Source organism: Rhinatrema bivittatum, chromosome 1 (assembly GCF_901001135.1).
Source record: "Rhinatrema bivittatum chromosome 1, aRhiBiv1.1, whole genome shotgun sequence".
Lineage (NCBI taxonomy): Eukaryota > Metazoa > Chordata > Amphibia > Gymnophiona > Rhinatrematidae > Rhinatrema > Rhinatrema bivittatum.
Window position 1 is genome coordinate 375,413,249 of NC_042615.1, and position 21,363 is coordinate 375,434,611.

Here is a 21,363-nt window from a genome sequence, read left to right on the forward strand (position 1 = left end):
CCTGTTATGACTGAGTAAAGAGGTTTGTGTCAAAATGACAGGAAAATAAAAACCAAAAGAATGTATTGTAATTACTGGGAAGACAATATCGATTATGTGAGATCTACTGTGACAGTCAGCAATATTTTCTATGGTATTGCATATTGTAATGTGTCTTCTAGAAATTTAATATTTTTCCAATGAACCAGATATTTGTCAATGACTTTCTCTGTGAAAGTCATTGACATGACATTCATATACCATGAATACTGAACTGAGACTTGTAAAATTCAAACCAACTGCATTTCTGAAATCATTGTGGTATAATAATGATGATGATTAAGGCTTTATCTTTAGGTGATATTCTCTTAAATTCTAAAAGATAAAATAAAATAGTAACTGCTGATTTTCCAATGAATTGGGTAGAGTGTGCAACCCTTCCCTGAAAGCACATCAGATGGCTCATCTCCCCAACTGTCTTAATATAAATTCATCAAGCATACAAATACCAAAAAGATGATCGATATATAAAAAAAAAAATGAAGAGAGCGCGAGCCTCTGTATTTAAATATAAACTTCTAGCATCATAATACTATCCTGACTTTATAACAAGTTCTAGCAAAATAGTTTCTATAACAACTAATACTGCTTCAGCAATCTAATGTGAAGAATTTAGGGATGGCAAGGCTAAATGACTACCTTTCATGGTTTAAGAATAAAGAAATGTTACCTTTCAAATAGCTGGAAAGCCTTTAAAACATTCCACATTCCTGGTGCTTTTAGCTTGACCCATTTGACAAGAAAAATATAGTTTACAAGCATATTTATAAATGCAACAACTTATAGCTCCTTGAGAAAATACAGTAAATAGAGAAATGAATGCCTCCTTCGAATGGGTTGAAACTACTTATCAAAAGGAAAAAAAATAATATTCAACTACTTTGTAAAGAAGGTTAACCAAGTAAATCACAAGGTCAAGGAAAATATATCTGAGCCACAAATTTGTCCTCATCACATTTTTTTGTGTATATCTCCTAGAATAACTGTTTGAAGTAACGTCTCCAGAACTAACACATATGTTCCCGATACGTTCTTTTCTGTAACAAAATTCTAGCAATTTAAGATGCTAGTCATAGAACTTTTATTGTTAATAGTGATTCAAAACCAGAGTCCTAATTTAGAATAAAAAATATCAGACACACATTAAGAAAGTATGAACATACAGAATAGGTACAAGCAAGGAGAAGAAAATAGGTCAAACGAGAATGATGTAAGAGTGGACAACCAATTGCTCGAGAAGCAGCATTTAGAATTCCTGGTGCACTTAGTAAAATAATTTGTATAACAGTTATCAGCAGGACAATGGGAATCTTAGAGAACAGAGAATACAGAAGGATTCAGGCATAAAATAATTCTATTAAAATAAAATAAAAAAAAAACACTGGAGCACTGTTCAACCTTACACAATCGGGTACATATAGAAAAGCCATTTAGATAGGTAACAGGAAAGTTATCCGCCGAAATGGCTTAGCTGCATTTTTTAAAATGCTTACCCTGATAGAATTTAGCCGGGTAAGTCAGGGGTGTTACTGGGGTGGGAGGTAGGCATTTCGGGGAGGAGCTGAATTAGCCAATATTCAGAGTTAGCCAGTAAACTTAACTGGCTAACTCTAGACTTGCCATAGGCAGGACTAAAGTTAGCTGGATACCACATATCTGGCTAACTATGGGTGGCAGGCACACAGGTGTATAATAACCATATCTGGTAACACACATACACACATTATTGGTAAAGTAAACTTTTTATGTACTCTTAATGTAAGTACACCCTTTCATGAATAGCACATGTTAGACAGCTGACAATATTGTGTGTTCAAAATGCATGTTAATGTGCTTTATTAAATAGGCTCCCAAGTGGTCCCATAGGAAGAGAATGTGGTAGTAGGTTTGAAAATAACTTCAGCAGCTCTTTTTCCTGAAGCACATCTCATAAAAAATGCCTACTTCTCAGTTTATTTTTATGCACCAATCAGAACTTTCAAGCATGTGCATGTGATTTCTTTGCTATGACCTTGCATTTTATTATTAAATTAAATCTCAAATTCAGATAATGCTTCAGAAAGGCTGAATGTGCTCAAAATGATCATAATAGACTCATTTTTATTTAAAATGCACAGACTGAGTTACTAGTACAAGACATTTCTTTTAGCTCCGAAAACAAGGACAAGAAAACTACAAAGGTATAATTACCTTATCTTATTCTCCTGTTACTAAAAATCCATAAATGTTCCTTTGTAGATTACCGAATTTAGCATTTCTCTGGAAAGAAAGAATAAAAGACTGTTTATACTTGTTTCTCAGATCTATAGTACTGTCATAAAAATGTTAATATCATTTCATAAGCACCACTGTGGAACATACAGAGCAGTGAAAATATTTAGGTGATAACTTTCCATGCAAAACAGCCCATTTTGGGAAGACTAGGTGGATCAGTGTGTGACATATGGACAAGACGTTTTCACACTCTATGCTTAAAATTGTGCACAAGAAAATATCACACAACTTGAAGCATCTTAAACAATGAAAATACTGAAAACATTATTTGAAATCATTCTTCAAGTCTGAATTGTTCCAACTGCTCCACTGACTTAAAAGGTCACCGTGTGTCAATAATCAAATTCAGGTGCTTGGAGATTAATGACATGACTAATTGACTCCAGCAGGTCTAAGTACCAGTGGGCTTAAGAAAAACTAATATCACTTTTTCTACATCATCAAGACATGAAAAGAAAGATATCTATTATCTTAACCTTAACACTGACATTCTTCACCGTGAATCTGGTCAAATTTTTCCTGATGAGTCTTAATAAATGTTAAGTTGGCAATAAGGTACTGAATTTCTTTGAAGGTTAAAGGCACAGATACACCATAACAAACTGTCTCACTCTATTATTAGGTTAATAACAATAGTATCTGAATATCCTGTTTTTTTAAAGTTAAAAAATAGGAAATCTTATATTACTTTTGGATAAAACACTTTATGATATGAAAGTCAATAATTCTGCTGGACAAAATCTATAGTAAAATAGTCATTACTGCTGAAGTCTATAAAGGAATATAAACATTTCATTTTCCTCCTTGAAAAAATGGATAGAAAAACCCTGAAAGGTATCTTAAGATGCCACTTGAATTATAAGTGATGAGTCAGTGAAAACTGTTATACTATAAAACTAATGCTTTTCTAGAAGCAAAACAAGGGAAACCTGGACTATCTGGACTTCCTCTTTCACACAACCTCCTTCCCACAGTTTAAATGTAACCATTCACATAGATACATATGTGGTTATCAAAGGCCACAGCTTTATTAACATTCTACAGACATGTAACGACACTTGAGCCAATCAACAAAAAACCCCATTTGCCCTCGTAATTCATTTGCCATGGCCCAGCAAGGTGTGATATCCCCAGAACACTACAGCCTTAAGCATAGGTCTTTCAGATGCCACCACTATGTGAGCTTTGTCTCCCAGTACTGTCTGCTGCCAGCCAGGCAAGGTGTAGCCACATTGCCCAGAAGTAGTGGCTCAGGTATCTTACTAGATAAACGAAGCTTGACCGACGTGCTGCAAATGCGCAGTAGAGACCAGCTCTACCGCGCATGTGCGGGCGAGCACGTCGGTCTGAGCCAGCGTCAGAAAGAAAAAAATGGCGGCGTCCAGTGGCGGTAGCGAGCGGCGGCGGTACCAGCAGCGGGCGGTAGCGAGCGGCGGTAGCGGGCGGCGGCAACGGTAGCGGGCGACGGCGGTAGCGGGCGGCGTCCAGTGGCAGCAGCGGGCGGCGACGGCGGTAGCGAGTGGCGGCGGTACCGGCAGCGGGCGGTAGCGAGCGGCGGCGGCGGTAGCGGGCGGCGGCGGCGGTAGCGAGCAGCGGTGACGGCGGTAGCGGCCAGTAGCGAGGGAAGGAGAAGAGAGAGAGAGGGAGGGACGGACTGAGTGGGAGGGAGGGACGGAGAGAGAGAGTGGGAGGGGGGGACTGAGTGGGAGGGAGGGACTGAGTGGGAGGGAGGGACTGAGTGAGAGGGAGGGAGTGGGACTGAGTGAGAGGGAGAGGGGGGACTGAGGGAGAGGGGGGACTGAGTGAGAGGGAGTGGGACTGAGGGAGGGAGTGGGACTGGGAGAGAGAGGGAGGGAGTGGGACTGAGGGAGAGTGAGTGGGACTGTGAGTGAGAGGGAGGGAGAGGGGGGAGGGAGTGACTGAGTGAGAGGGAGGGACTGAGTGGGAGGGAGGGATTGAGTGAGTGGGAGGGACTGGGGGGGAGGGACTGAGTGAGAGGGAGGGGGGACTGAGTGGGAGGGAGGGACTGAGTGAGAGGAGAGGGAGGGTGGGGAGGAGTGGGTGAGGGAGGGAGGTAGGGGGTGGTGAAGAGTGAGGGGAGAGAGAATGAGGGGGAGGTGAGAGACAGAGGGATGTAGCCCGTTTTAACGGGCTTAACGGCTTGTCCTGCTATAAACAGGACAATCACAAACTTGGTATTATCCCCTTGATAAATTGTGACCCTTGATTGGTAGACAACCAATATTCAAACCCAAGACCACTTACGAAGATATTGCTACATAAATTCAATGATACATCTGACAATGACACATCAACAAAAATATATGGACTCATCAAAATTGAAGACAAGAAGTAATTTGAAGATCTTCTAGCTCAAGGCTTCACTTCCATTGGAGATACACCTTCTTTTTCAGCATGGGTAATTTATCAACTAGTCAACAGTAAACTTAAAATAGCCAAATCATTTCCAATGGCATTGATTAACCACCAGGTAATCCTCAAATCATTGCTACCCAATTTCCTAATACAAATCAACAGACTAATGAAAACAACTGGTCCTCATGTATCCCCCCCCAGTCCTAACCACCTCACATAAGCACTCATGCAACTGGGTTCAAAGGACAACCATAAGATTACTGACCTGCTCAATTAGGCATTCAAAATGCAGAGAATGTCAAACAATACAGGCTATTCACCATCCCAGTGGAATATCTATTACTATTATTAAACATTTATATAGTGTTACAAGGCATGCTGTACAGAGAAGCATAACAGACACTCTCAGTTCTGTGGAGCTGAACTTCTCAAGACAAACATGACAAATGAGTGTGTTTGAGAACTGCAGTTTAAGGGCTAGATTCATCAAACTATCACATGCGATAGGAAGAGGGGCATGGATTTATGGTAATAGCCTATTTATCACAATGTGCGTTATCTTAGTGCTTCGCATAGGTATTACTGCAGAATGCGATAACATTTTCACACTTTGCGGTAATACCACAATTGTTGCAATTCCTACCTATAACCACTGGTGGAAAAGGCCATAACATGAGTTGCAAAATAACCCCCTAAGATTGAAATTTTCAATTGGTTGACTAATTTAAATAATTGGGAAAAGTTGCAGGAAATAAAGGTAGAGTTGGAATTAAAATTAAACTACATGTTTTCTAGAAGTATACATAATCACACATCAACCAACTCTGAGACTAACTGAAATCCTGAAATATAAAACATTTGAAAAAACAATTGATAAAACAAAGCCCCCTCCTATGCTTGCCATCAGTCAATATACCAAATCATAGAAACAGAAAGACCCAATGTTGTAGCACAAGACAGACACACTCAGTCCCGACTTGATATAGCATTGAAAGGTGACAAATATATTTATTTATTTATTTCACATTTTTCTATACCGAGCTTCATGGTTGAATACCATATCAGATCGGTTTACATCGAACGAGGGATAGAAACTTGTAACAAAAAACAGAACAATAAGTTATAATCAGAAAGAGAGCAAGAAAGTTACATTGAACAAGGACTATAAACTTGGAGGCTTTACAGCTTTGGAAGTAAATAGAGTAAAAAAGGCCCGAGTAGGGCCTTTTTTAGAGTAAAAAAGGCCCGAGTATGTAACCAGAAAAACATAGTCTCCAACAAGTTTCACTGGAAGTAATTTGTTAAGCCAACACTATCACTACCAGGGCTGCTGCCATATTCCAGTTGAGCATCTTCCTGTATAACAAACCCTGAACCTGCTAAGTTGCTCTTTTAACATACCATCACATATTAGGCATACGCATTTGTTTGAAACAAATGGATAAAATGGGATGAATGAGCTCATTTTGTGTTTGAAACAAACCAGAAATTATGCGAAACATATGAAAATTTGGGTGCTTTTTGTTTTTGGCAAACTGTCCATGGAAAACATGAAAAAATAAAATAAAAGCTCCATAACAGAAAAACCAAAAATCCACCATGAAAAACAAATGAACAAACTGAAAAAAGAACATAAGAACATGCCATACTGGGTCAGACCAAGGGTCCATCAAGCCCAGCATCCTGTTTCCAACAGTGGCCAATCCAGGCCATAAGAACCTGGCAAGTACCCAAACACTAAGTCTATTCCATGTTACCGTTGCTAGTAATAGCAGTGGCTATTTTCTAAGTCAACATAATTAATAGCAGGTAATGGACTTCTCCTCCAAGAACTTATCCAATCCTTTTTTAAACACCGCTATACTAACTGCACTAACCACATCCTCTGGCAACAAATTCCAGAGTTTAATTGTGTGTTGAGTAAAAAAGAACTTTCTCCGATTAGTTTTAAATGTGCCACATGCTAACTTCATGGAGTGCCCCCTAGTCTTTCTATAATCCGAAAGAGTAAATAACCGATTCACATCTACCCATTCTAGACCTCTCATGATTTTAAATACCTCTATCATATCCCCCCTCAGCCATCTCTTCTCCAAGCTGAAAAGTCCTAACCTCTTTAGTCTTTCCTCATAGGGGAGCTGTTCCATTCCCCTTACCATTTTGGTAGCCAACAATTGAATGTGCATATCCTCATCACATGCAAGAATCCCTCTCTGGATGTGACTGCAGCCAATCACATACAGGAATTCTCTTTCAAAGTGAGAGTAGCCAATCACATATAAAAATTCTCAGGTTTGACTTTACTGAATCATAAACCAAGCTCCCATCACTTCCAAGGATCCTTCTCCTGGTGTGATTGCATTAAATCATACCCAGAGCTCCTTTGCAGATAATGAATGGTCATAGCCTTATAAAGCCTTTCACCTCTAGGCCACCAGTTCAAAACTTAGCTAATATAGCCTATGTGAAATAAGATGGTGATCTCATTCTAGTGTTGACATCATGGCTGCTGTCAGATTCCTCTGAATCTGTGAATTCTGCTGCACATGTCACTGACAGAGCACAACGAGAGAGAGAGAAAAGAACGAATATAAGTCTAGATGGCAACCCTTGGGTTGACTCACTTCCTCCTTATAGTCACTTCCAGTGGGAGAAATGCATCATGAAAGACATTCTATGATCCCAACTTGCCCACCTATTTATGTCCACACCCTAAAAATACAAAGTAGTTAAACCAAAACCTCTATATCATGAGTATTTTGTCCATTCTGACACTATTTTCCTTCTATTCAATTCGTCATTTCTAAAATACTCTCAATTCCACACTTAAACTACTGGGCAGTACACTTCCCTAGAAATGCTTCACTGCCTGATTTATTTCCACTAAGCAATCTTCCCTCCAGCAATTCTAGCTTTCTGCTTCACCGGGTCTCTACTAACCATTCACCAATTCTTCTTTCCTACACCCATATATATCAGATAATTCTAGCAGCAGCACATATTCCAAAAAGGCTATCCCATGAAACATTCACAGATAAGACACCCAACCATCTGCATGGCCTTTCAGCTGGTTTAACATTGGATTAGAAAATCATAATTAAACCAAAAGACTTTCCTCCTTTACCTTTCACCATGCTCAAATGCATCTCACACTAGCTTCAATGCTTTCTCTGACTGAAGACAAGTCATTAAGCATTTCTCGTTGCATCATTTTTAATTAAAGAACTGTTTCTGTCGCTTTCATTCTCAGTTCTTGTAGAAACACAATAAGCCATCCTTCCCAAAACTTTCAGTTATTTATGTTACCACAATGCTTCCACATTCAGCTGTCTTATCATCTGAAAATTTAATACGGTCAACAGTTCTACTGATATTCATTTAAAGTTTTCTCTACATTTGCCTGTTTTTAATGTTCTTCAAATCTGGCTAGCTCTTTACCAAGGTTCATCTTACATACTGTCTCCAAGATGAAATGGTTTGTGCTGCAGGTATACAAAATCTAAGAGCTTTGGTATGTCCCATGAAAACTTAGTATTACATTTGATAGCTTAACTGAAACAAGTTTTAATTTTATGGAATACCACAAACTTCTAGTGGTTTTCTATGGCAACAAAAACAATTTTGATGATCCCTGCTTTCTTACATAGCTAGGACTTGTAGTAGAGAAAATATGCTATAATATTGCATGACTATAGAATATGGGGTAGGTTTTATTATGAGTGCACGCTTCCTGGTGCGCACACATGGACGCTCTGATTTTATAACATGTGCGTACCAGCCCGCGCATGCTATAAAATCCGTGGGCCGCGCGCACAAGGGAGGGAGCACTTGCAATTTCCAAGCAGCAATGCATTTCAGCCTTCCCCAGTTCCCTCCCAGTCCTCTCCAATTAAGGCGCAGACTAGGAGGGAATTTCCCTCCCTCCCTACCTAACCTCCCTTCCCCCCTTCTCATCTCCACCCCCTAAACCCTACCTTTTACTTTTTTTTTTCTTTGTTTCACAACTTGCTTCAGCTCCCGAGCTGAAGCAAGTTGCGGGTGCCGGCAGCCGGGTCTTTGGGACAGCAATCAATGGCACTGTCCCCGCCCGCCCCGTCGAAGAAGCCCGTCACTTGTGCGCGTACTAGGCTTTACGCGCGTGGCCGGGCCCCTTCGAAAGTTTGCTCGGCGAGCGCAAGGCCCAGCCACGCGCGTAAAGCCCAGATTTTACGCACGCAGGGCTTTTAAAATCCAGGCATTTATGAATTTTGCACGCAAATTATTTTAAGGGATAAAATACCCTTTTGATAGATCCATTTCAATCTACCATGAAACATAGCAAACTTCCTCCCTACCGACTTTCACTCCCTGCTAAGGACTTCTGCTTTCAGCTCCTTATTCCCGCTTTGATTTCCACCTGGGATATCTAGAACTCTTCAGTTCTTTGCCCGTAACTCCAACAGAACTAATCTGCCACTGGTCCCCTTCCCACACACTCTACACCCCTGCTGCATTCTGCTTCCTATCCCCCACATTACCCAGCAACCTTTTTTTCCCCTTTCCAGTCTTCACCATACCATGCAACTGCTGCTCACCTTACCCACTTCTAAGTGGCCACAAGTGCTTTTCTGCACCAGTCTATAGCTCAGGGATAGGCAACTCTGGTCCTGGACTGCTTCAAACAGTCTGGTTTTCAGGACAGACCAACAAAACAGGAAGGGAGGCGATCTATGAAAGCCGAAATGGTATCAACAAAAAAGATAGATGCCAGATGCCCTTTATAAGCATTTATTGTAGTGGAGACATAAAAATGCCCGACTCAGGCCAAGTTTCGTCACTACCCAAGTGGCTGACTCAGGGGCTGACTAGTTCAAGGTTTTGAACCTGCATACATCGTTTGTTTTGAAAATTTGAAACACCAGTCAATATCTGTCGTTATAATGACTGGAGTGGAGACGATATTCCTGGAATTTAACAAACTGACAGATATTGACTGGTGTTTCAAATTTTCAAACCAAACAATATATGCAGGTTCAAAACCTTGAACTAGTCAGCCCCTGAGTCAGCCACTTGGGTAGTGACGAAACTCGGCCTGAGTCGTGCATTTTTACGTCTCCACTACAATAAATGCTTATAAAGGGCATCTGGCATCTATCTTTTTTTGTTGATACCATTATGGTTTTCAGGCTATCCACAATGAATATGTATGGTATATTTGTATGCACTGCCTCCATTGTACACAAATCTATCTCATGCATATTCATTGTGGATATGCTGAAAACTAAACCTGTTTGTGGCACTCCAGGACCGTGATTGCCTACCCCTGCAATAACTGATTTTCTTCTGGTCTCACCCTCTCCCAGCACCAGCCTGCTGTCACTTACCTTATGTCCCATCCCCCCCTTTCACCAGTCTACTACCACTCTGCTTTCAAGCTCCCACATAACTTTAGTTTATTCCACTCAAAGTATACATCTGAAGTTGTAGAGGAGATTCTGGAAGGAAGACAATATTATGACAAATAGATGACAGGCAGAAGGGATGTGGAATGCATGAGAAATCTGAAAGCAAAGTCTGGGGCAGGAAAAGGGATGAGAGACTGGAGGGTCAAGGAAGAATGTTAAGTGTGTGGAAAGATGGATTGAAAGAGACTGAGCAAAAAGGTTTCACTGGAGAAGCAGAGGACAGGTGAAGGAAGCAGTAACTATGACAGAGAGAGAGAGAGAGAGACAGGTTGTAAAAAGAGGTATCATGAAATATGAGAGAGTAAAGGAAACTGAAGAAAGGGAATGGGAGAGAAAAATTGGGAAAAATAAAAAGTAGAAAAGGAAGAATGAAAACGAACAAAAGAAATTATCCCGAACATAAAATCAATATGTAAATTTATCCAAATATGCCACAGATTAACCATAGAAAACCGTGCTGCAGAATTTTCACATTTTTGCCAAACAATTTATAGCCAAGCTGCCATTAATCAACTAAGCCTTTCACTAGCTACCTTATACCAAAATAAATCTGCATATTTCAAGGTGAATTTTAAAAACCCGGCGTGTGCCAAACAAAGGCAGGAGATGTGCACACTAGTCAGACTCGTGCATGCCCATCGAATTTTAAAAGCCATCCAGATGCCCACGCATCTCCCGCTGCGTGCACATCTCACATGATGTTTAAAAGAGGCGGGGCATGGGCATTTTGGGGTGTGCTCAAGAGATGTACACTGCTGCATTACTTTACCTCTGCTATAGAGGAGGTATAAATTACAAAATAAAAGAAATTAGCCATTTCTGCTGGGTATAAAGGGTCGGGGGGAACTGGGGGGAATGCAGGCTATCAAACCAGAGGGGGTTTGGAGGACCTAGCTCTTAAGCGGGTGAACTGGTGGACGAACTGGTGACACTGGCAATGGCGTGGACATGCTCATTATAAAACCCCCTGACTTACGTGGTAGAATGAGGATTTGTGTGCCTAGGCGCGTACTCACTTAAAATTGGGCGCACATGTGGGTACGGCCAGGTTATTCTCTAACATGTGTACAAGTTGTAAAATGGCCATATATCTGGGCAGGCAACAATGCACACATGCTGGTTTGAAAGTTAACAGTCTTAGGGGGTTATTCACTAAAGCTTTATTGCGTGTGTTAGGGCCTTTTTGCATGTGATATCATGCAAATTAGGGGGAGGGGAGGGAGGAGCCGGCAGTGTCTTCACTGCTGGTGATAAAGTTACCAACGTTATCGTTGGCAGTACTGCACCGAATAGCACCCCCTTTCACGGTGGCGCTATTCAGTGCGAAATCTGGCAGCGAAGACACCGAAGTGGTGCGAAGGCTGCGGGCTTTCACAGGCCTGCCCCCCCTTCGCTCCCATTTTCGCAGGATTCATCATTCTCCTGGCCTTAATTTGGTCAAGCCACCGAGGGTGTGAGTGCAGGGGATGACTCCTGGACCCCCCGCTGGACCACCAGGGAGTTTTGTATATGGCATTGTTGATGAACGGAACCAATAGAATTTTAAGCACAGTTGACGCTAATTGAGCCCCTGAGGCAGCCACTTTATGTGGCGAAACTCGGCCAGAGTCGGGCAGTTTTTTACGTCTCCACCAATAAAGAATTGAAAAAGGCTTCTTTGTGGCATCCCTTTTGTTGTTTCCCTTCGGCTCTACTGGTTCGCCTACCTTGCTGTTTTTTGGGTCCGTCCCTAATTTTAAGTGGACACATACCTAGCTGCATAAATCCTGACTCTACCGCATAACTCGGGGAATTTCAAAAGGGGTATGCATTCCCACCATTGCCAATGTCACCAGTCCGTCCACCAGTTTGCCAGGTTTAGACAGTCTAAGCCCCCCTTCTTTGATGGTCTATACTCTCCCCAGTTACCCCAAAACCTTTAAACTCGTCAGAAATGGCTTTTTTTATTTTATTTTTTTAACTTACACCTCCATAGCAGAAATAAACTTACATGGCAAGGAATCAGGTTGCGCGCCTAGATGCGCAAGTATTTACACGCACATCTCTTGGCCACACTCCAAAACGCCCATTCCCCACCCAGGCCACAGCCTTTCTAATGTGCACACAGCGGGAGATACATGCGCATCTGGGTGGCTTTTAAGCTTCAGTGAGCGCACGCAAGCCCAACGTGTGAGTGTATATCTCAAGTTTAGTACATGCCGGGCTTTTAAAATTCACCTTTAAAAATACAAATATATTATACTTAAATACAAACCCATGTAAAATAAAAATTAGAAGACAATATAAAAAAATAAAAGAATGCTGCAGCTTTTTTTCTAGGTGTGCTGTAACCACTGCACCTAACAGCTTATCATGAGTCTTTAGGCAAATTCTTATAACACACCAAACTCAGTCCTTCCTATGAAAACATATCAGAAATATTTTCTAAATGTTTTGTTTATGTTTAAGGTGGAAAGTTTGCATTTGCTTTTTTGTTTTGTCCTGAACTGAAATGAGCATAAACAGAACAGAGGAAAAACTAGGGAAGCCTCTTGAAAGTGATGATCTTGTCAACACGTCTGAGAACAATCTGTTCTCGACAGAATAGCAGCCCATTCTGCTTCACTACCAGAGAGAGCAAAAAGTAAAATCTACAATTAAACATCTGTGGAATGCATAACCTTTCTTCAAAGCACATCAACTGGTTCTGAATATAATTAATGTTTCCAATTCCCAAGGTGAAGAAAACATAGTTAATTATTTTTTGCTTCTTTTAAAGTATTACTAAAACAGCTACAGTACCCTGCTGGGAATGAAAGGCCAGAAAAGGCAGCAGGTATCCAAACAACATTTCAGCAATTTTGTCATGAACCTTTTTTTTTGTCTTCCTAGTTTAGTAGTTGCACCAGAGGACATGAATAAAATAGGCCAGAAGTTCCCAACCTGGTCCTCAATGTCAATTCAACCAGTCTGGACTGCAGGATATCCAGAATGAATTACAGCCATGAAGCTAAAAAATGTTTAAGTTGTTTTATTTCTTTCTCCATTTTGTTTTGTGTCATTTTATTTTAGTATGCATGTTTTTCTTTTTTTTATGCACATTAAAACCTATATAATGCATGTAATATGTAAACCAAAAAAATTAGTGTGCACTGAAGGAAACAAATGGCAGCACATGAGCTATACTTAAAGTACACAGTCTTCAATATAAGAAAATGTAACTGTGGCCTTCGACACTGAATGATCTAATCTTGTTGGGCCATCTGAAAGAAACTAGAATCTTGGGAAGTGCATTGAATAGGTTTACATCATTTTTTGAACCGGGTCAGGTACAACAAGTAAGAACTCAGTGGGATGTCTCTGTGTGGTACCCAATGGAAAATGGGGTTACCCCAAGGCTCTACTATCAGGCCTGTTGTTTAAGGTTTATCTCCATCCAATCTCTAGCCTGCAAGCCAATTTGGGTATAGGCTACAGATTGTATATAGATGACATTCCGTTTTTTGTCCCTCATCCTCAATGAGTGATGCATTAACAGTTTCTGCCTAGAGGCCATTAAATCCTGGATGACAGCAATAAGTTAATGTTGAACACTGGGAAAACTGAGATGATTTTAAGCAGGTTTCCGGCAGTGGATCCTCTGAAATCATTCCCATTTGATGACTGGATTATTCTAGAATCATGTAAATTGTGGAACCTTGGAGCTATGCTCGAGTCTGATATTTCCTTGCAGTTTCAGCTGAAGACTGTTATACAGAGAGCTTTCTATAAAATGTGAGCACTATGCAGATTAAAACCATATTTTACAGGCATTTCTCTTGTCAAAACTTGACTATGGCAAATCTCTATATGCAGGCATGCCTCTAACCATTCTCAACAGCCTCCAGGCAGTACAGAATGCTGCAGCAAGGCTGCTTACAGGATTTCAGAAATTTCATCATGTTACACTTATATTACGTTCTCTTCATTGGTTACCTGTGTTTTGGTGACTCAGGTTTAAAATTGCTTGCTAGGTTCATGACACTTCTATTTCTCTCTGCTCTCTTATAAAAATCTATATACCTCTCTTGGAGGTTCCTTCTGTACAGCAGGTTAAACTTGAAAAAACAAAGAAAATATCTTTGTTTGTCACAGGTCCTATATGCTTGAATGAGCTTCCAGATAACTTGAGACAATGGAGAGTTATCTAGCAATTGGGAAACTGAGAAAGCCCATTTTTTCCAAAATGGCTTGTGATAGTGAGACATAACATGAGTATGGATTTAACATTATTTTAACAAACAAAAGGAATTTTTATTTTTGTAATTAGAACTTTTATTGTGGTATTGTTAGTAATAGGCAACTTTTTTTTTTTTTTTTTTTAGGTAGTATGTCATATTTTATATATTTTTTTTAGATTTTGTGAATTTATTATGTATGTTGATGTTTGTAACCCGCTGAGTACTTTGGATCACATCCTTATTTTGAAATCAAATTTTTGGACCACATTTTTATTTTTAATTTCTCAAAAATAAACATAAGATAAATAAATGATGCGTATTCATTGTGATCATCCTGCAAACCTAGTTGAATGGGCCTCCAGAACCAGGCTGAGATCAAACAATTTTTCATACTTTTACTATGTATTTAGCTCATACCTTATTGGTAGCTCAAGGCAAGTTACATTCAGGTAGGTATTTTCCCTGTCCCCAGGGCTCACAATCTAACTGAAGATGCTCTAACATGTGTTAACAGCACATATCAGATGATATACACGATGTTTATCACATAATAGAGTTCTATTGTGGTGATATCACACGATATACATGATATTTTGCATCATCCTGCCCAGATTCCCTCCCCTATTACAATGAGCTGCTTTGCAAGCTATTTGTATGCATAAATAATGCAAATCCATGCAAATCAATTCATTATTATGAAATTTTATTTTAATAATTTATCATGGCCAGATAAATCCCAAGATCTTGCCCCTACCATGTGATAGGGCAAGGTCAGGTCTACATCGTTTTGAAAAATGCTGCCAATCAAGCCCGGGGCTAGGGTATACACTATATTGCTCTTCCTATGAAGATGACATAACATATATCCTTTGGGTTCAGAATAAAACATGGGACCAAATCTCAGAATTAGAATACAAAAATTAAAGCTGCAGAAAGCATAGTTTGCCTGAAGCAGAGATGATAACTAAACCCTTACAAAAACTCAAATAAAAGTGGCATAGTCGAAGAATTTAAGAGTATTAAAACTTTATCCAGAAATATTTCTCTACTTCCTCCATTTCCTGAATCATCCTTGTCCTTCCAGAATAAAGTTTTGTTTTCCTTTTTTATTTATTTTTTTTTAAAGTCTGGAACTCATGTTCCTCCCTTTAATGCAGCCCTCATTTCTTAGCAGACCCCTTTCTATGCCAGATGCTCAGTATTGACCTCTTTTGCTCTCTGCTTACTCTAAGTCCAGATCTTTAGCTTTATCTTCTCCTACAATCTCCGTATATCATTCCCACAGGCAATACACCGGACCTCATTCTATCTCCATCAAATCCCTCATGCACAATGCATCTCAAGTAAACCTTCCATTACTGTCCATAAATCCCACCACTTCTTCCATGCTCTCCCAACGAATCATGCAATTGGAATACATACAATACAGTATTTCTCTTTCTTCCCATTGCCTGAAAACTTGATTCTTAAAACATTGATTTACATTTTTTACCCAGCTGCTATATCGGTGGTCCTAAACTTAGCATTTCTCCCTCCTTCTCTATGCACATCTAAAAAATATCTAAAGCGTTTCATTTCTTCTACTACAACATCACTAAAATCTATCACTTCCTTTCTAATCATGCTAACAAAATGCTCATCCTTTCTTATCAGCTGCCGCTTAGACGACTGCAATCTGCTCTTCACAGGCCTCCAACTAAACCATTTTTTCCACCACAATGTAATAAAAATTCAGCTACACAACTTATCTTCCTTCAGCATCACTATGATCATTGTAACCTCTCTTCTCAAATCACTGCACTGGCACCCTGTCCACTTCCACATACAGTTTAATCTTTTCTTACTTGCCTATAAATATATTCACTCTATAGCAATTTATTAGCTATTTTCTGTTCTCTCTCGCTCTGTGCCCTTCCTTGTGAAATCTGTTCATCAAGCAAGTCACTCTTATATGTGGTCTTCCCCTACACTGCCAAATCCTGACTCCATGCTTTCCATCTTACTGTGCCATATGTCATATACTTGGAACAGACTTCCTGATTCAATATGCTAAGTTTCCATTCTGGCTGTATTCACATTCATTTAAAAACTTATTTTTTTTAAAGCTGCTTTTAAATACTAAACTCATTCTACAATAAATATACTTCCCATAGACAGTATATAAAAAATAATATTAAAACAGAATTGCAGGGCTTACAAGGTAAGATGGAGGCATTGTAGGTTAACCAGGAAAAGGAATGGAACATCAGGGAGTATAATATAGACCATCACAGAAAGAAGAAATAGGGATTTAATGAAGGAAAAAGGAGGTGCTAATGCTAGAGGTATTCAATCTGCCAGATGTTTATTAGGACCACTCTGGATTCACTGACTTCAAGAAGCAGGGAGGATCCTGGATTCTCTGTAGAGAGCTGTTCCATCAACTAGCAATGGAACCCACTCTGGAGGGAGTGATATTGGACCTGGTGTTTATCAATGGCAATATTTCAGATGTCACATTGGATGATCCTACAGGATCCAGTGATCATCAGATAAGGTGGTTCAATATTAGCGTGCAGGCAGTGATGGTTCTAAGGCAAGGACCCTAGATTTCAGGAAAACTAAAATGGGGGAGTACCTCAAGGAAACATTAGCTGGATGGGAAAATCTAGGAGAAGTAGAAAGCAGTGGGCAAAGCTAAAAGCAGATATTGTAAAGGCAACTAATCATTTTGTTAGGAAAAAAAAAAGAGGCCAATATGGTTTTCTTTTTTTTTTTAATTTTTTATTTATGCTTTTTTTACAATACAATAATAGATATTAATTCCTAAATTGGAAATACAATTCTTACAAATCTGTATATTAATTTATCTATATTTAGAAAAACAATGAGGAATTGCCAAATACATCTCAAGAAGTATAGGAGAATCTATAGCGGTTTCAAAGTAAATTAATTGGAAACCCAAAAAACAATTGAAAATAAGATTAGCACCAAATTCTATTTTACTTAGCTTCCGTTTCCAAGACTAAGGACTCCTGGGTAATCGAATCCAAAAACATTCTTACTTGTGAGACTTCATAAAAAATGAATTTTTGACAAATGTAGTGTCTCGCATCTGCATGGGAATCTAAGTGTCATTTTCCCACCCACTTTCTCAATTTCAGATTTTAAAGCTAGGAGCTTCCTCCTTCTTAGTTGTGTTAATCTAGAAAGATCAGGGTATATCCATAATGTTCTCTCAACCTAGCTTGATGGATTCTCTACCTGGGTAACATCAAGCTAGGCTGAGAGAACAATGCACAAATCTCATCTTTGGGTGAGTTTCCTCACTCCGAAGGTCATCAAATCTTCACAAGGGAGCAGTGTTCTGATCGTACATCTCATTTTGAATGTCAACGTGGCCCCTAACCCCTACACTAATACCTAAACCTCACCTCGAGTTACTAGGTGGGCCTCCTATAGAGATCTCGCTCTCTCTCACTTCCCCCCTGTGGTTGTAGAAGGGCCCTGACAGCTAAGCTGGCTAAAAACAGCATCTGTGAAACAAATCACAAAGTGCAATAAAGCCCTATCTCACAACTTAACACTAATGAAAAAGGTGTAGTTAAAATACACATTAAATCCATGTGTTAAGGCTTTGCAAAATTGTTAACCCAGCCCACTTGGTCACAAATCACACCCCAAACTCTTCCTTTTTTTCTGATTTGCATCGCACCATGTGTTACAGTGCTTTCGCAGGCGTTAAAGGCGTTTTCGCATGCCTTAAAGGGGCTTAACGCATGCGAAAACGCCTTATAGCAATTTGATAAATGACCCTGTTTGTTCTGTTTCATCTTTCTATAGTTGTGTATATAAATATATTCCTGCTTAGTTTATTTGTGAACTTTCTGTTTTTAAAATTCAATAAAGATTGGAATAGGAAAGGAGACTAAGAATGAGAGTAAAAGAGGGTAGATTGAGGCATAATCTAAAAAAGTATTTCTTTACAGAAAGAGTGGTAGATGCATGGAACAGCTTGTCAATGTAAGAGGTGAAGACAAAGAGTAAATCTGAATTCAGGAAAGCATGGGACCAGCACAGGTGAGTGCCAGGGAATGTACAGCTGAGCAGGGGTATGCATGGGCAGACTAGGCTGTATGTTATTTTCCAGCCGTCATATTTCTATGTTTTTATGTATGTTGTCTTGATTTGACTAAGCTCCAAGGTATATCTGTACAGTGCTGGAAATGTTTAGTAGTACTTCAGAAATGATAAACAGCAGCAGTAATAATAGCGTATACACACATACATTTATTATACATACTTGCATACATTTGCTTGTGTGTATACATACACGCAGAACACCTAGTCTGGCAATGGAATGATGAATTTACCACAGCCATAGACCTTAGCCCCCTTCAAACCTAATCCAACTAGATCTCTTAGGACTCCCTTGGTTCCATGAAGTTTTCTTTTCATCAAACAATACCATCAACTTGAACAAAAATGGCAAGAACAAAAAATGAATGCCAACTTATACATCTGCAAGGAGCATGCAAAAAAATAAATAAAAGGCAGCCACCTGACTTGGGGGAAAAAAAAAAAGACTACATTTCAAAATAATTATATTTAATAATGAATCATGCGGGAAAACTCTTCCACCTAGTACAAAAACTCTCCAGGCTTGCACACAATTATATGTGTAGAGACTACGAGGTCTCCACTAGATGGCCCTAGTTCGAAGGCCTCGGTTATACAGCTGCAGAAGCACCTACCCCAGAGGTTGTCTGGAACTGGACTTCCTTTAGACACAAAGGGGGACCAGCTCATGTGACCAGGAGGCAGTGCAGTTTTGCTTTCAAGAAGGAAAGACGTGTGCTCAATGTGCTCTCCAGGTTAGGCCCTCCAATCTAGCACAGACAGGGAGAGATACTGTCCTACAACCTTGGTGACAGACTGGATGGAAGAAGGACCTAAAACGTTTGGTTTTTTCCATTTTTCCTCAGAGAATTAATGTTTTTGCTGTTTTAAACTGGTGCCTCCTGGGAGGCAGAAATCCCCTCTACAAAAGTGCAAGTGGGGTTCTGCACACCATTTCGCCCCAGTAAAGAAGAGGTTGCAGAGACCTGTGAAAGAAGATCCAGTGTGTTTTGGCAATGTAAGTGTTGTTTCATCCTTGGGGAAGGAGGTATTTTGCTGTCCCCTTGCTTACCCAGAGCTGGATGATAAGGACTGTACCAGTAAAGGTCCTTCCTTCAGAAGGATCAGAAGTCTATCTTTCAAAGAGGATACTAAAGGAGAAGAAAATCTGGAGACCCCCAATCAGAGTTTCCATCCCGGGACACAGGGCACAGGCAAGCTGGAGTTCAAGAATGGCCTCTGAAAATCAGGTACTGTGGGGAAGGGGGGACATCCGCCCTGGTTAGGCCACCCCCGCACCCTTAGGAGACAAATTCATTCTACACCATGGATGAAATTCAAGCTCCAAGATTCAGTACAAGGGGGAGATACAACTTAAACCTATGCTCCTCTTAAGAACAATAAATCTGGATGTACTTGGACACTTATTTGCTCCTATTGATTCTTTTAAAATCAATCTCAGTAAATTTAATTTGAAAACCAAGTCAGCGAGTCCAGCCTGTTTTGTCAAGATACCTGCCCTTAAGAGCTATGGTAAAACACACACACACACACACACACATATATATATCTATATATATATACATATATACACATATACATATATACATATACATACACATACAGACATACCCAGAAAGCTTCCAGTGCCTGGGCCCAGAAGGTTAGATTTCCCCCCAACAGAAAAGAATCCACCCCTTGGACCCAGAAGAGTTGGAGGAAAAGGCAGAAGAGCTAGCCAGTTTAAAAATTATTTTATGGCCCTTTAAAATCAGCCATATTCCCTGAAAAAGCGTTACACATACAATGTGCATTGAAGCCACATATATAAATACATTGAACACATATTTCCTACCTGTTTCAAATATATATAAGTGTATATTTTACATGCATAAGTCCCTATTTCCACACGTAAGCCAGCCAATTGTAAAACGTGTGTGTAAATGAAATTAACCAGTTTACAATTAGTCCACCCATTGATCCACTCCCTCTCTAGGTCATCGAGGCCTTCCCGATTCTTATTCATTTATTTTTGTTTAAAATTTAAGAATAACTTTCTAAATCTTACAATAAAATCTTCCAAAGCGATGATGGTTCTTCAGCCTAAACATCCTCCCAATTCACCCAAACCTCCCACCCTATCAATACTACACAACAAATATTTAATAGCACTTGTGCCAGATAATTAGGTGTAAAAATACACAAATAAGTTGGAAAATGTATGCATGTGACTTTACAATAGCAACTTACCCACGTGTTGGCCCCACCTGGGAACACCTTCAGACCACCCCTTTATGCGCATAGATATCCACATGAAAGTGAAAATGCATGCATTTTACTTTTATAAAATACAGAATTTGTGACTAGATGCTACTTATGTGCATACATGCTAATTTTTACACATGTAACATTTTGAAAATTCACCCTAAAATTGTTTTGAGTTGTTAAAACTGCAGTGGATTGTGAGGAACTGAAGAAGGAACTTGTGAGACTAAGAGACAGGGCATCTGAGTGGCAGATGCTATTCAGTGTGGACAAGTGCAAAGTAATGCATGTAAAAATAATTCCCAACTACAGTTCCGTGTTGCTGGGTTCCATGTTAGGAGTCACCACCCAGGAAAAGGTCCTTGGAGTCCTTGTGGACAATACCTTGAAATCTTTGGCTCAGTGTGCGGCGGCGGTCAAAATGTCAAATATAATTTTGAATTATTTGGAAAAGAATAGAGAATAAAACAGAATAGCATAATGCCTTTGTAAATATCCATACTGTGACCACATCTCGAGTACTATGCGCAGTTCTGATTGCCCCACCACAAAAATAGACATAGCAGACAAAAAGGTACAGACACGGACAATGAAAATGATAAAGGGAATGGAAAAGCTCCTTTATGGAGAAAGGCTATACAGATTAGGACTGGTTAGCTTGGAAAAGA

The 21,363-nt window shown here is 39.8% G+C and overlaps 1 protein-coding gene across 1 annotated transcript in view; it reads right to left on the reverse strand.

Annotated features, from left to right (window-relative positions):
- ADGRL3 (adhesion G protein-coupled receptor L3) overlaps positions 1-21,363 on the reverse strand; it is a 2,126,115-nt gene that overhangs the window by 1,786,500 nt on the left and 318,252 nt on the right. The window contains exon 2 of the mRNA XM_029600930.1: positions 2,230-2,298. The gene's annotated coding sequence lies outside the window, so the exon portion shown is untranslated. The remainder of the gene's footprint in view (positions 1-2,229; positions 2,299-21,363) is intronic.